The sequence below is a fragment of the Panthera onca genome, chromosome C2 (genome assembly GCF_046562875.1).
Source record: "Panthera onca isolate mPanOnc1 chromosome C2, mPanOnc1 haplotype 2, whole genome shotgun sequence".
Classification (NCBI taxonomy): domain Eukaryota; kingdom Metazoa; phylum Chordata; class Mammalia; order Carnivora; family Felidae; genus Panthera; species Panthera onca.
Window position 1 is genome coordinate 122175650 of NC_138347.1, and position 14332 is coordinate 122189981.

The window sequence follows — 14332 nt, forward strand, 5'->3', positions numbered from 1 at the left end:
ACCCTATGTTTATTTCAGCATTATTTACAACAGCCAAGATATGGAAGCAGCCTGTGTCTGCTGACAGATTAATGGATAAAGTAGATGTGGTACACACGCACATGCGCGCGCACACACACACACACACACACACACACATACACACACAGGAATATTAGTCAAAAACATGCATGTTGCCATATGTAACAACATGGATGGATCTAGAAGGTATAATGCTAAGTGAGATAAGTTAGAGAAAAACAAATACCATATGATCTCACTCATATGTGGAATTTAAGAAATAAAACAAGTGAGGGGCACCTACGTGGCTCAGTTGGTTAAGCATCCGACTCTTGGTTTCAGCCCAAGTCATGGTCTCACAGTTCATGAGTTTGAGACCCGTGTTGGGCTCTGCGCTGGCAGCACAGAGCCTGCTTGGGATTCTCTCTCCCTCTCTCTGCCCCTCCCTCATTCATGCTGCCTCTGTCTCTCTCAATATAAATAAATAAACTTAAAAAAATAATAAAACAAGTGAACAAAGGGGGAAAAAGACAAACAAAAAAACCAGACTTTTAAGTACAGTGAGCACTGGTGGTTACCAGAGGGCAGGTAGGTGGGAGGATATATGAAACGGATAAAGGGGATCAAATGTGATGCACAGTGAGCAATGTATAGAATTGTTGAATTGAAACTAATATAACACTGTATGTTAATTGTATTTCATTAAAAAAATACTGAGTCTAGTCACAGGTTCCTAAATTGGCACAATTTAAAGGCATAGTGGCTCTTGTTCTGGTTCAAGGATCTTATCTCTGTTCTTCCCAGCACCTAGTTCTTGGTATTTTCTCTATATATTTTAAACCATAAGACTGGAATGGCCAAAGCCTACCAACTAATATTCCAGTAAGAGATAGTATATTATATAAGAAATACATAGTATGTTAGTATGTAGGGATCTAAATTAAATTCAAACTTAACCTTACTCTGTGTCATGTATTCTGTTCTGTTTCATTTTAAAAATGCTAATAGCAACTCACTCAACTAATTTCACTATTCACTAACAGATCACTCCTGCAGTTAAAACCAAAAAAAAACCCCTCTAGTCTAAAGGTCATACTAATGAGCTGTTCATCCAGCCTCTCTCTCTCTCTTTTTTAAAATTTATTTTGAGAGTGAGACAGAGAGAGAGAGAGAGCAAGTGAAGGAGGAGCAGAGAGAGAGAGAGAGAGAGAGAGAGAGAGAGAGAATGAGAATCCCAAGCAGGCTCCACACTGTCAGCACAGAGCCAGATGTAGGGCTTGATCTCATGAACTGAACCATGAGATCATGACCTGAGCTGAAATCAAAAGTTGAATGCTTAACCGACTGAGCCAACCAGGCAAGCACCCCCAGCCTCTCTAGTGGCAGTGTCTTCCTAGCACTGAAGTACAACATTTAACTCACAGCATTCATTCAGCTGTGGAAAGACCAGATGGCCAAATGAAGAATTTCTTTTTACCCTTTTCTGAAGCTGTTATAAGTTGTGCCCATTATGTTATTTAGTGTCCTTTATACTTTAGGATCCATTTGATTCATTCTTTGATCTCATCCAGCCACAGGAAAAAGTGCATTAATACTAATAAATGCTTCTATTTCCAAGACAAGGAAGCTTAGAACCAACTTTTATCATCAACTGTTGTAGCCATTGTTAGCTTGGATTTCTGGTGTGACTAGTGTCTCATTTTCTTCATTTAATATTAGTTCTTTTCTACTTGTGCACTGTGCCTTTAATTGTAACCGTCCATGAATCTTTTTTAGAAACGTGAGGGATTAAGTCTATAAATAGAAATGGAATTAAATGAAATGGAAACTACAGCTTCCTCTATGCCCCTGAAGGAGAGGGGGTCACCCCTGAACAGGTGGCAGGAGTCCGTTCTTCATTGGTTACAGATCAATGACATATTTTGCTGATGCTTCTTTTGTCTTCCATGAGTTCTCTGCTCTGGGCCCCTGGAGGATCCACTTTCTCTCCTGCCTCATTTATTCACATCCTGTTTGGCTTTTCTGAAGCCCATACGTTATTTCAATTCTTTATCCAGCCTGACTGGATAGTCTGAGATCTGGCAAAACACATACTGTATGATTTTAAAAGGTGGTTGCCCTCTCAGTTTAGTTCCATGCTGACATCTGTTTTGTCCTTCCACCTCAAAACTACTGCTTCTTCCAAAACATTCCAATTCACAGCACTCTTAAACTCCCACTCGGCCCTACTTCCACTTGGGGACTACAGTATTTCACATCAAGCCAATGAACACTCCAGGATGTTAGATGATAAGCCCCCCCCTCACTTCTGTAGGATTCTCTGATTCTTCTCTTAGGTTGTTCAATTAGGATGGTTAGTAAAAGGCCAAATGTTAACATTTAATAATATCTTTTTTTAACGTTTGTTTTTGAGAGAGCGAAAGTGTGAGCAGGGGAGGGGCAGAGAGACAGGGGGACAGAGGATCCGAAGCAGGCTCTGCACTGACAGCAGAGAGCCTGATGTGAGGCATGAGCCATGAGATCATGATCTGAGCCAGTGAGATACACAACCGACTGAGCTACCCAGGCGCCCCCACATCTAATAATATCTTAATCATACTCACAGTTAGAATAATGCATCTAATAGAAAGTATCATTATATAGGTCATTAACACACTGTTGTAACTATGGAATATCCACGTACGACACTATTCAAAAGGGGGATGATCTACCACGGTGTGGCAGAAATCCTTTTATAATCAGAGTAACTACGCAGCACTTCAATCTACGTTCTTGGCACACACACAAAAACTTCATTCTTGTGTCACTCTTCCCCAGCACACGTGTTAATGTCTAACATGGCTAGACACAGTACTCAGAGCTGGAAATACTGAGGAATAGGAGACAAGTCTCTTTCCTCAAGGAGCTCAGAGTCTAGGGGGAGAAAGAGAAGTGTCAACTAATAATTGCAATCCATGATGGTAGGCTTTATACTAAAGGTATGTACAAAGTGTTAAAGGATGAAGGGCCAACTTGTTATTTACAGGGGCCCTGGAAAGCTTGGCATCAATCAATCAATAAAACAGGAGTGTGGGATCAGGGAAATACAAATCAAAACCACACTCAGATATCACCTCACGCCAGTCAGAGTGGCCAAAATGAACAAATCAGGAGACTATAGATGCTGGCGAGGATGTAGAGAAACGGGAACCCTCTTGCACTGTTAGTGGGAATGCAAACTGGTGCGGCCGCTCTGGAAAACAGTGTAGAGGTTTCTCAAAAAATTAAAAATAGACCTACCCTATGACCCAGCAATAGCACTGCTAGGAATTTACCCAAGGGATACGGGAGTACTGATGCACAGGGGCACTTGTACCCCAATGTTTATAGCAGCACTCTCAACAATAGCCAAATTATGGAAAGAGCCTAAATGTCCATCAACTGATGAATGGATAAAGAAATTGTGGTTTATATACACAATGGAGTACTACGTGACAATGAGAAAGAATGAACTATGGCCCTTTGTAGCAACATGGATGGAACTGGAGAGTGTGATGCTAAGTGAAATAAGCCATACAGAGAAAGACAGATACCATATGTTTTCACTCTTATGTGGATCCTGAGAAACTTAACAGAAGACCATGGGGGAGGGGAAGGAAAAAAAAAAAAAGAGGTTAGAGTGGGAGAGAGCCAAAGCATAAGAGACTCTTAAAAACTGAGAACAAACTGAGGGTTGATGGGGGGTGGGAGGGAGGGCAGGGTGGGTGATGGGTATTGAGGAGGGCACCTTTTGGGATGAGCACTGGGTGTTGTATGGAAACCAATTTGACAATAAACTTCATATATTGAAAAAATAAAATAAAAAACAAACAAACAAACAAGCAAACAAAAAAAAAAAAAAACAGGAGTGTGGGAAAGGCATTCTAAGCAGAAGGAACACCACAGGCAAAACAAACAAAAAATGATAAAAGGGTATATGCGCTCAGAGACTGATGAGTGGGTCTGTGTGATGGCGGGAGAGCGTGTGCACATGGTCTGTCCCCAGGATCCCCAGCAGTGCCAGACATGTGGCAGGCCTCAACACCTTTCTGTTGAATGACATGGGCTAGGAAAGGAAGGGTCATAAAGGCTCTAAAGTACTCCTCATGGTAAATTTTATATTCTAGGTTAAGAGGGAACCACTGAAAGTCATAATCTATTCCAGATTTGACCTGGAAAAAAAACAAACCCCACTCACTCAGGCTGCAGTGTGCTGAAACAATCAGAGGGGAGGGGCAAGCTGGCTGCAGGAGACCAGGTGGGTAGGCCATCCATGGTCCAGCTGAGAAGCAGCCCATCCATCCAGGCAGAGTGAGAGGCGGGGGCAAGCAGACAGCCCTACCGCCAGCTAAGGAAGGGAGTGGGGGGTGGTATCTGGACTTAGAATAGATTTTCATTCCCTCCACCAACATTTATGGAACAACTGTTAAGTACATGGTATCAGACTAAATGTTAGAGGAAGACAAGAGTTCATTCCACATTTGAACAAATGTTTCCTGAATACCTACTATATGCTTTGGGACAGTAGTTCCCAAACCTGGCTATGCATCACAGTCACCTGGGAAGCTTTAAAATAGTATAAATTGATAGATTTTCCCCTCCCCTGCTCCCACAGAAATTCTGGTTTAGAACAGCTGGGGAAAGACCTTGGAATCCAATGTATTTTTTAAAAATATTTTTCATGTTTATTTATTTTTGAGAGAGACAGAGAGAGAGAGGGAGGGAGGAGTACAGAGAGAGGGAGACACAGAATCCGAAGCAGGCTCCAGGCTCTGAGCTGTCAGCACAGAGCCCGATGCAGGGCTCGAACCCATGAACTGTGGGATCAGGGCCGGAGCCGAAGTTGAGCACCCAACTGACGAACCACCCAGGCACCTCTGTATGTTTTGTATTTGCACTAATTTAGTGAATAAGGAAAACATTAATATGATACCAAATTCAAAAGACACAACACATAAACTTGATGAGTCTCTTTCCCACCTTGTCTCAGAGACTCTTCAAGTAGTTTTTATCAACCAGCTAGAACCAGGCCCAGTGGGCTGACACTAAAACCCTGTGCCATAAAATATATACAAATTCGTCCTTCAAAGCTTTGTGGTGTAGCAAGGGGTATAAGATGTGTTTATGAAACGCTGCATAACAAAGACACACAAATGTGTGGAATCACACAAGCAGGCAGGTTGGAAGAAGGCAGTGGCATTCTGGGGAGGAGCTTGGGAATGGCGGTGAGGGAAGGCACAGGGAGACACTCAGCAAAGCCCTGGAGGAGAAAGTGCCATGTAGTGGATCTTGAGGGTAGAATTTAGTTCTGCAGATCTAAACAAAGGGAAGGGAACCTCACTCAGAAAGAGGCACAGAGTTTCATGCCCTCAAAAAGCTTATAATCCAAGAGTCAGTGTAACAGTTCAAAGAATCTAAATCTGCAAATGCAAATTGAAAAAGCAGTGAAAGTTGTTGAAGGTGGACCTTAAAGTCTTTAAGACTTTAGAACCCTCTAGAACCTCCTTTTTGATTTTACCTCCCACCTGAACCACTTCCCACCACAGTCACGGGGTCATCTCAGATGGTGCCAAAGCTAAAAGCCATATCCTACGTGTTCAAAGGGCATTAAAGAAATCAGTTCAAAGTCTGTAGACCCACAGACCCACAGTAGGCCACAGGCAAATCTGGCCCCCACAGGTTTTTCTGACCAATCTGGTTTTTGGAACCACGTTTTTGAAAAACCGGGCTGATGTTGAAAAGAGTAAGATTTAACATAAAAACCAATATACCTTTTTTGAACAACAGGAAGAGTGGGCAAAATGGTTGTTGTCCGCCTGGCAAGAAGGACTGGGTGCCTCATAGCTGTGTCCCCTCATCACAGCCACCTGCACTCACACACTGCCTGCCCATGCTCTTACCGCCAAGTGACTTCTCTCTGTAACCTGACCAGCCTGGCCCCGTTAGCTGATTTCCTTTGTTGTGACTGATAAGAACATAAAGGGAAATAACATTAGACCCACAGATCTTATCATACATACTTACTTAAAGATCCCCCCAAAATTAAAATTCAGACTTATAAATGAGTTTTTGTGTGTTTGGGGTGGAGGGGGTAGTCATCCTCGGCAAAAACAGTATTCTTTGACCTAAAAAAGTTAACTGACCTCCTCTACTATATTTCTTTATAGAGAGTAACTTAACACTGAAGCCTTAGGAATTCCTGCCAATGGAAAGCCCTCAAAAGACCTCAGAAAAAGAAATGTAGGATGGAAAGAAGATGAGATTTAATTTACATGTAACTTTTTAAAATGTTTTCTAAACAGCAAGCTTCATGCAATACATTCACTTCTCTCAGTAGTATTACTGAGATGGGATAGACAAGCATGAAAAAGGCTAACAACAAATGTCATAGATGCAAAAATTTTGGTGGGCCTACCTACATTTCTTTTTTTTTAAATTAAAAATTAAATTAAATTAAATTTTACATATTTTTTAAATATTTATTTTTGAGAGAGAGAGAGAGAGAGAGAGAGAGAGAGAGCAACCGGGGTAGGGACAGTGAGGGAGACACAGAATCCAAAGCAGGCTCCAGGTTCTGAGCTGTCAGTACAGAGCCAGATGCGGGGCTCAAACTCATGAACCACAAGATCATGACCTGAGCCAAAGTTGGATGCTTAACTGACTGAGCCACCCAGGTGCCCCTAATTTTTTATTTTAGAGAGACAGTGCCCAAGAGTGGGGGAGAGGGGCAGAGGGAAAGAGAGTGAGAATCTTAAGTAGGCTCTGTGCTTAGCCCAGAGTCCGATGTGGGGCTTGATCCCACAACCCTGGGATCATGACCTGAGCTGAAATCAAGAGTCGACATTCAACTGACTGAGCTGCCCAGGCCCCACATAAACTAATTTGTAATTAGATAATTAAGTGACTTTATAAATATATGAGCATATGCTATATAAAATACTTACACAGTCATATTTATCTATAAAAACACACATGTAGATATCTATATGTATATATACAACATAAGTATGTGATATACACATATATCTATATGTGTACATACACATATACGTGGACATTTGAAAGACAAAAGGGGTGCAGCTAATAACTATGCTAGAGAAACAGGTATACATTGGGACTGCACTTGAGGAAATAAGGATGAATATTCATCCTTTATTTATTTATACATATATTCATATATATACATGTGTATATATATGTATGTGTATGTCTATATATAAAAATAAAACCTAAACCTCTATGTAAACATAAAATTCTGTATTATAGTACAAGTACATATGTATATGTTTACAGAAAGTATGATAAACATACTTTATAATTATACTTTATATAAATGCCATTGGGAAATTCTAGTTCATTCACATATTTAGAATCTTCTGATCCTTTCGTCTCCTGCCATATTTCAACCTTATCTAACACATGCACATACATATAATGCAAAGATGAACACTTAAATAAGATGCTTTTGAAGATTAAATTACCACTTCACCAGCTTTTTAAAAATTAATTAATTAATTAATTTATTTTTAATTGTTTTTTTTTTTAACATTTATTTATTTTTGAGACAGAGAGAGACAGAGCATGAACGGGGTAGGGTCAGAGAGAGAGGGAGACACAGAATCTGAAACAGGCTCCAGACTCTGAGCTGTCAGCACAGAGCCCGACGCAGGGCTCGAACTCACGGACAGCGAGATCATGACCCGAGCCAAAGTCGACCGCTCAACCGACTGAGCCACCCAGGTGCCCACTTCACCAGCTTTTAGAATGAACTATATTTAAAACAATAAAATAAATCTATGCTCATGGTAAAATATTCAAACAGTGCAGAAGTGTATTAAAGTACAAAGCAGAAGGCCTGTTCTCTGTCCTAGCCTCCCCTCCCCCACATCGATGCACCTACGGCACCCACAGCATGCATCCTCCCTAGATGGATACCTTTTTTCTAACTTTGGAAGATCTGTACACTACATCTGTATAAAAGCTCTAGGAGAAAAATTATTTTCTCTTGAGTTTTTTCTACCCTAGCCTCTAGCTCCTCTGCCTGGCAATTCCTTAAACTTACCCATCTCAGGTGACAGCCCACCTGGGCACCCTTCGTCCTCTGGAACGCCTAGATTCTGGCTCCCACCTTTATGAAACGTGAAGTGTTATGCATTTGTTCATGTTTCTATCCTTCCCTATTTGCTCCTTGAGTACAAGGCCAATCTAACTCATCTTTGTTCTCGCGACACCTGTAGGGTACAGTACGTTGTCGACGATGGTGACAATAAGCAAGAGGAGCTGGCTCTTCAGACCCTGAGCACCAAACAGCTTAAATTACACTCTGTATTTAGAAAAGTTCCTGATTTAAAGTTTTCAAAATTAGAACCAGATGAACCCAAATTCTACTCTGTAGACAGCACAAGTAACTAGGAAAATAAAAATTAATTCCTGTCCATTTTCTTCCTAGTTTCCTCCTAATGTGGCAGTTGGCTCCAAGTGTTTCATAGACCTGGAGTCTCCCAAGACCCTTTCAGCAGGTTCATGAGGTCAAAACTATTTTCATAATAACATAAAGATGTCATCTGCCTTCCCCCCCGCCCCCACCCAGCCATGCTAATATGTGCATTAATGGTACAAAAGCAATGATGGGCAAAAGAGCCAACACTGTAGCAAGCATCAAGCCAGTAACACCCAGATAAGAAAGTAAAAGTTACTAATTTTATTAAATCTTGGCTATTGAATATACATTTTTTTACTATTTTGTGTGATAAAATGGGAGGTACACACAAAACACTTCCACTGCACTGAAAAACCAATGTCTGCCTTGAGCACTTGGGTGGTTCTTAGAGTTGTGAGCTGAACTAGCCAACTTTTTTTCCATGGAACACCATTTTTACATTCAAAAACGACTGACAGACAAACTATGGTTATTCAGATGTGGATATCTGGGCAAACATTTTCTTGAAAATGAACTAAGCGGGACTGTCACTTCAAGGAAGTAGCCATTTTGTTCCCAGTAATAAAATTTGACTTTCAGATGAAAATCTCAATTCTGGAAAATTTGGTATTTAACACAAACTTTGGCATTCACCGCCATGAGCTCTACATTTCTCAATACATAATGATTTTTCTACAGAGGTTGGTGGTGATGTTAATGAATGTGACTTTAGTATATCGTGCAATGAGTTTGGAAGACAGGCATAGCTCAGTGAACTAACATTTGCCAAATATTGTAACAAAAAACCACGCACATACAGGCAAAAAGGTGTAAGATCAGTAGATTTAACTGTGACAACATATGGAAAGTTCATTGCTTTGGTTCAAGTTCCATGTCACAGCTAACCTTTAAAAAAACCAACTACCTGTCAAGTTTTGGTGTATTATCAAGGAATATCCACAATTAAATGAAAAGCTATTAGAAAACATCTCCCACTTCCAATGACCTATTTGTATGAGGCTAGATTTTCTTCACATACTTCAACTACAACATACTTGCCATTGAATTCAGAAGCAGATATGAAAATCTGACTTCCTTTCTATCAAGCTAAACATTATATGTTTGCAAAAATGTAAGATAATTCCACTCTCATTACATTTTTTTGCCTTAGAAAAATTTATTTTTTTAAATGTTATTAAAAATGTTATTTAGGGGCGCCTGGGTGGCGCAGTCGGTTAAGCGTCCGACTTCAGCCAGGTCACGATCTCGCGGTCCGTGAGTTCGAGCCCCGCGTCAGGCTCTGGGCTGATGGCTCGGAGCCTGGAGCCTGTTTCCGATTCTGTGTCTCCCTCTCTCTCTGCCCCTCCCCCGTTCATGCTCTGTCTCTCTCTGTCCCAAAAGTAAAATAAAAAAAAAAAAAAAAAAAAAAATGTTATTTAATCATGACTTTATCACAGCTATTTTTCATGAATTGTGATTATTATTTTTTAAATGTTTGTTTATTTTGAGAGAGAGACAGAGACAGCATGAGGAGGGGACGGACAGAGAGAGGGGTGAGTGACAATTCTGAGCCTGATGCTGGCCTCAGTCCCATGACTGTGAGATCATGACCTGAACTGAAATCAAGAGCTGGATGCTTAACTGACTGAGCCACCCAGGTGTCCCGGTTAATTGTTGTTGTTGTTGTTGTTGTTTTTAATTTCCTTTTAAATATTGAATATGGCAAATACTGATAGATATTTAACTCAGATAAACAAAAGCTCTTTGGGTCTTCAATGATTTCTAAGAGTGTAAGGAGGTCTTGGGACCAAAACATTTGAGAAATGCTACTCTAACCTATAAGAAGATGTTCAAAATGATTGTTCTCTAAAAATTATTTTACTCAATAAGAGAAATCAGATACAGGCTTAAAAGAATGAGAGACAAAGTGAATGAGAATGTGGTAAAATACAAGCAGAAATCCCCAGGAGAAGGAGACCGAGGGATACAGAAACACAGACTGACATACCCACAGTCACAGAGACACACATTCTATAGCTGTCATGAATTTCCCAAGCTTGAAGTCATTACTAAAACCTCTGGAGTCTGAGCATGGCTGAAAAACCAGGGGGCCAAACAGGACTTCCGCACTATAGGTGCTCAGGTGACAACTGTTCCTTGATTTGCAGGGCTGTGGCCCGTCTTATGTTTGCACAATCTAGCACTGCTCGCATTCTTGCCTTCCAAATCTCAAAGGTTAGCCTGCTCACAGAATTTTGTGTGCTCATAACAATTCTAACCATTCATCTATTGAATTAGCCCCCACCCCATTAGATTCTGGAGACTGCTTTTAGGCACTGATTCACTCATTCTACAACTGAACTTTAAAAAAGGGGAAGAGTACCTGGGTGGCTCAGTTGGCTGAGTGTCTGACTTTGGCTCAGGTCATGCCCCATATTGGGCTGTCTGCTGTCAGCACAGAGCCGCTTTGGATCCTCTGTCCCCCCTCTCTCTCTGTCCCTCCCTTGCTCACACTTTCTCTCTCAAAAATACACATTAACAATTTTTTTTAAAAAGGGAAACAATCCTTAGCAATGATCTGACCAACTAATACTCTCTATTTCCAGTTTATTATATTTTTAAATGTCTTTTTTATTTTGAGAGAGAGACAGAGTGCGAGCACAAGTAAGCACAAGTGGGGGAGAAGCAGAGAGAGAGGGAAACAGAATCTGAAGCAGGCTCCAGGCTGTGAGATGTCAGCACGGAGCCAGACATGGGGCTCAAACCCACGAACTGTGAGAGCATGACCTGAGCTGAAATCAGATGCTTAACTGACTGAGCCACCCAGGCGCCCCTCCAGCTTAATTAAATCTTCCCTCCTCAACTAGTCAAGGCAACTTTACTGAAATATGCAGAAATCAAAAAACATAAAATGAGAGTTTCCATATAAATTTTAACTCTCATGGTACAAAAAAATCTTGGAAAACCTCTTCATTAATCAATAACACATCTATTATTAGCACTTTACAGGGCTTGTTAATAAAATTTGGTGTACTTTTATTAGTAAATCTTTAAGACATGACAAAGAGTGAAGCAATGCAACGTCGAGTAAGGCTACTCTCCGGGGCCAGACTGAGGCCCATTTTTCTAAATCTTCTGATCAGAGGAGAAGGCCCAAGGCCCTCCTGCAGCCGCTGGCCACCACCCAATTCCTAACGTACAGAACAACAAAACTGAATCAACAGAGCAACTTTTGCTTCTCTCTACTGCACAGCTCCTTCTATAAAAAGAAACTTAGAAATAAAACCCAACTAAAAAAAGAACACACTGTATTAGGATACTGACCTGGAATTCTGCAAAAGTCAAATGCACAGTCCATTTTGGGGCAGTGAGGGGCCCATGTCGAAGTGAAAACTACCGCACGGGTCTGCTAGTCCCTGCAGAGAGTGTTCCGACAAAGGACACAGCTTCAGTGAGTCCGGTCCACCACCCCACACACATCCCTGCAGTACGTTTTCTCACAGTCCTGTTGGGTGACTACGTCACACCCTCACATGACAAGGTGTTAGAAACACACGCATCGGATCTCAAAAACAGATTACAAAACAGAAGCCCTTTATAGAGTTCGGCTATGTCTAGGAAAAGGAAAATCCTCTTGATTTCTCTTCTAAACGCAGTCCAAAAGGGGTAGAGAAGAGCTGCATTTATCAGACTTTAACGCACTTAAACTATCAGATTCAAGAAAGCATGGTGAGGTGAGGAAAGTTTGCTTTTTCAACTGAAATTCAGGCCGTTTGGAAGGCTAACATCAGGAAGCTTCCAGGGTGTATTCAACAGAGAAAGGCTGGCTTGAACAACCTTACCTGAATATATTCTTTTGAAAAGGTAAACATCTGGTCTCTAGACTTGTAGTTGCGTGCATATGGATTGTAAGAACGAGCATTATCAGATTCATGAATGATGCAATGTGCTCAGTTAAATATTTCAAGTTGCTTGTTTGGAAAGATGAAAGGGGGAAAAGGTCCTTGGCTTCTTTTTCCTTTTTGAAACACAACAGTATTTCAGGGTAGTCCATGTACCTTGGGTTCACCTCAGGATCATGCATGCCCGGATATCTGCTTGCTTAGAGAGTGTACCTCTAAGCCCTCCGGTGCTGTGTTTGTTCCTGATCTCAACCAAATTCCACTGACACTCAGCGTCCCTAATGCAGGAGGCATTTTAAATATGAATGCTGCAGGAACCAAGTTACCAAAAAGACCAGAACAGGGTTCCTGTCCTCTGGGACTTCTCATTTCCAGGTGAGCTTATCATAAAGAGTTGGTCTCAAAAAACCAAATACCAATATTTTGGAAGCCTGAAGGGCCAACTGATTTAATGGCCCTATTCCTCTCAGGTGACTGCTTCCTCTTGGGAAGGACACAAGGAAGAACTGTCAGAAATTTTTGGCTACTGAACAACAATCACCCTCCAGCTGGTCACAAGAACTAAGATGGACTGAACACTAACTGCTGCTTTGGTGTTAAACCATCTAAACCCAGCTCCCCTGGCACCCTCCCTCTCCACCCCCTGCTCCCTCTGTCCCCCAGGTTTCTCAGGACTACTGAATGACAAGGAATCCCAGCTTACACTGGTTCTTTCTGGAGGAGCCAGAAACTGGGCAGGAAGGAGCGAGCACACAACACACACACACAGCATGAAGAGCAGCACTCGGCCCACGGTGGGGTTGGTTCTGTGAGTGTGGGCTGGAATCAGCTTGAGAACTGACCATGTCCTGCTTAGCTGGTGGTTTGGAGAGGACTGCTTATGCAGTCCATGCTTCACACAGTACACGGGATGGTCTTTTATAAACACAAATGAGATCAAGTCCACCCCTGCTTAAAACCCTTTGGCGGTGTTCTCCAGACATCAGCACAAAATCCAGAAGCTTCACTGTGGCCTGCAAGGCCCGGTATCGTCCACAGGTCCCGGCTGCTCTCTCCAGACCTGCCTGCTCCCCTCCACCCCACTCTCTGTGCTCACTACATAGGCCTCCTTTTGCTTACTCCACCTGCCAGGTGTCTTCCAGCCTCGAGGGCTTTTAAACACACTGATCCCAGTACTGCCCAGGGCTGGCTCACTCTCGTGCTTCAGGCCCAGCTCAAGTGTCATCCGGGGGGATCATCCCAAGTCTCTGTCTGATTCTGCTTTCACTTGCCCTCATAATGCCCGGTTTTCCTTCATACCGCCTACCTCATCCTGCAATTATCACATGCGTTTGCCTGCTTGTGCATTGTCTGCTCTGCCCACCAGAAGGTAAGCTCCGGGACAGAAAGGACCTTGTGAGTCCTGTTCACTGCTATGTCTACAGAATGCAGCACATGGTAGGTGCTCAGGAAACATCTGCTGAATGACTACATGAAATGGCTAGGCATAAAAAACATGAACGAGGCTCCCCTTGATTGAGAGAGCAACCTGCCCCCCCTCCCCTGCATTCCCGATGCCCTGTACCCTGCTCTGCTTTTATTTTTTCCACAGTACCCATGACATTCCAATATACTACGCAATTTACCCCTTTACTTCTTACTGTCCATCTGCCTGCTAGAATTGAAGTGCCACAAGGGCAGTAAACTTCGATATTCTACACTGATGTATCGTAAGCACCTAGAAAAGTGCCTGACACATAGTAGGCCCTCAGTAAATACTCACTTACTGAATAAACAATCCGCACTGTAAATAGATACATGTTTCTAAATCAGCATTAGATATGGGTAGGCACCATAAATACTGCCAAATACAATGCCCATCTGTTTGAATTTCCCTAATCAATTTAGAATAAAATTGCTTTTATCTGATGTATTTCAGGTTGCGAAGCACTTCACATATTAATTCTTTTTTTTTTTTTTCCACATTTTATTTATTTTTGAGGAGGGTGGGAGG

At 41.9% G+C, this 14332-nt stretch overlaps 1 protein-coding gene across 13 annotated transcripts in view; it reads right to left on the reverse strand.

The window, feature by feature from the left end:
• The window catches only part of ZBTB38 (zinc finger and BTB domain containing 38), a 172753-nt gene that overhangs the window by 39649 nt on the left and 118772 nt on the right, over positions 1-14332 (reverse strand). The window contains exon 7 of one of the 13 annotated variants that reach the window (XM_078432290.2): positions 11762-11853. The exons of the other annotated variants lie outside the window; for them this stretch is intronic. The gene's annotated coding sequence lies outside the window, so the exon portion shown is untranslated. The remainder of the gene's footprint in view (positions 1-11761; positions 11854-14332) is intronic. 13 annotated transcript variants of the gene reach the window in all.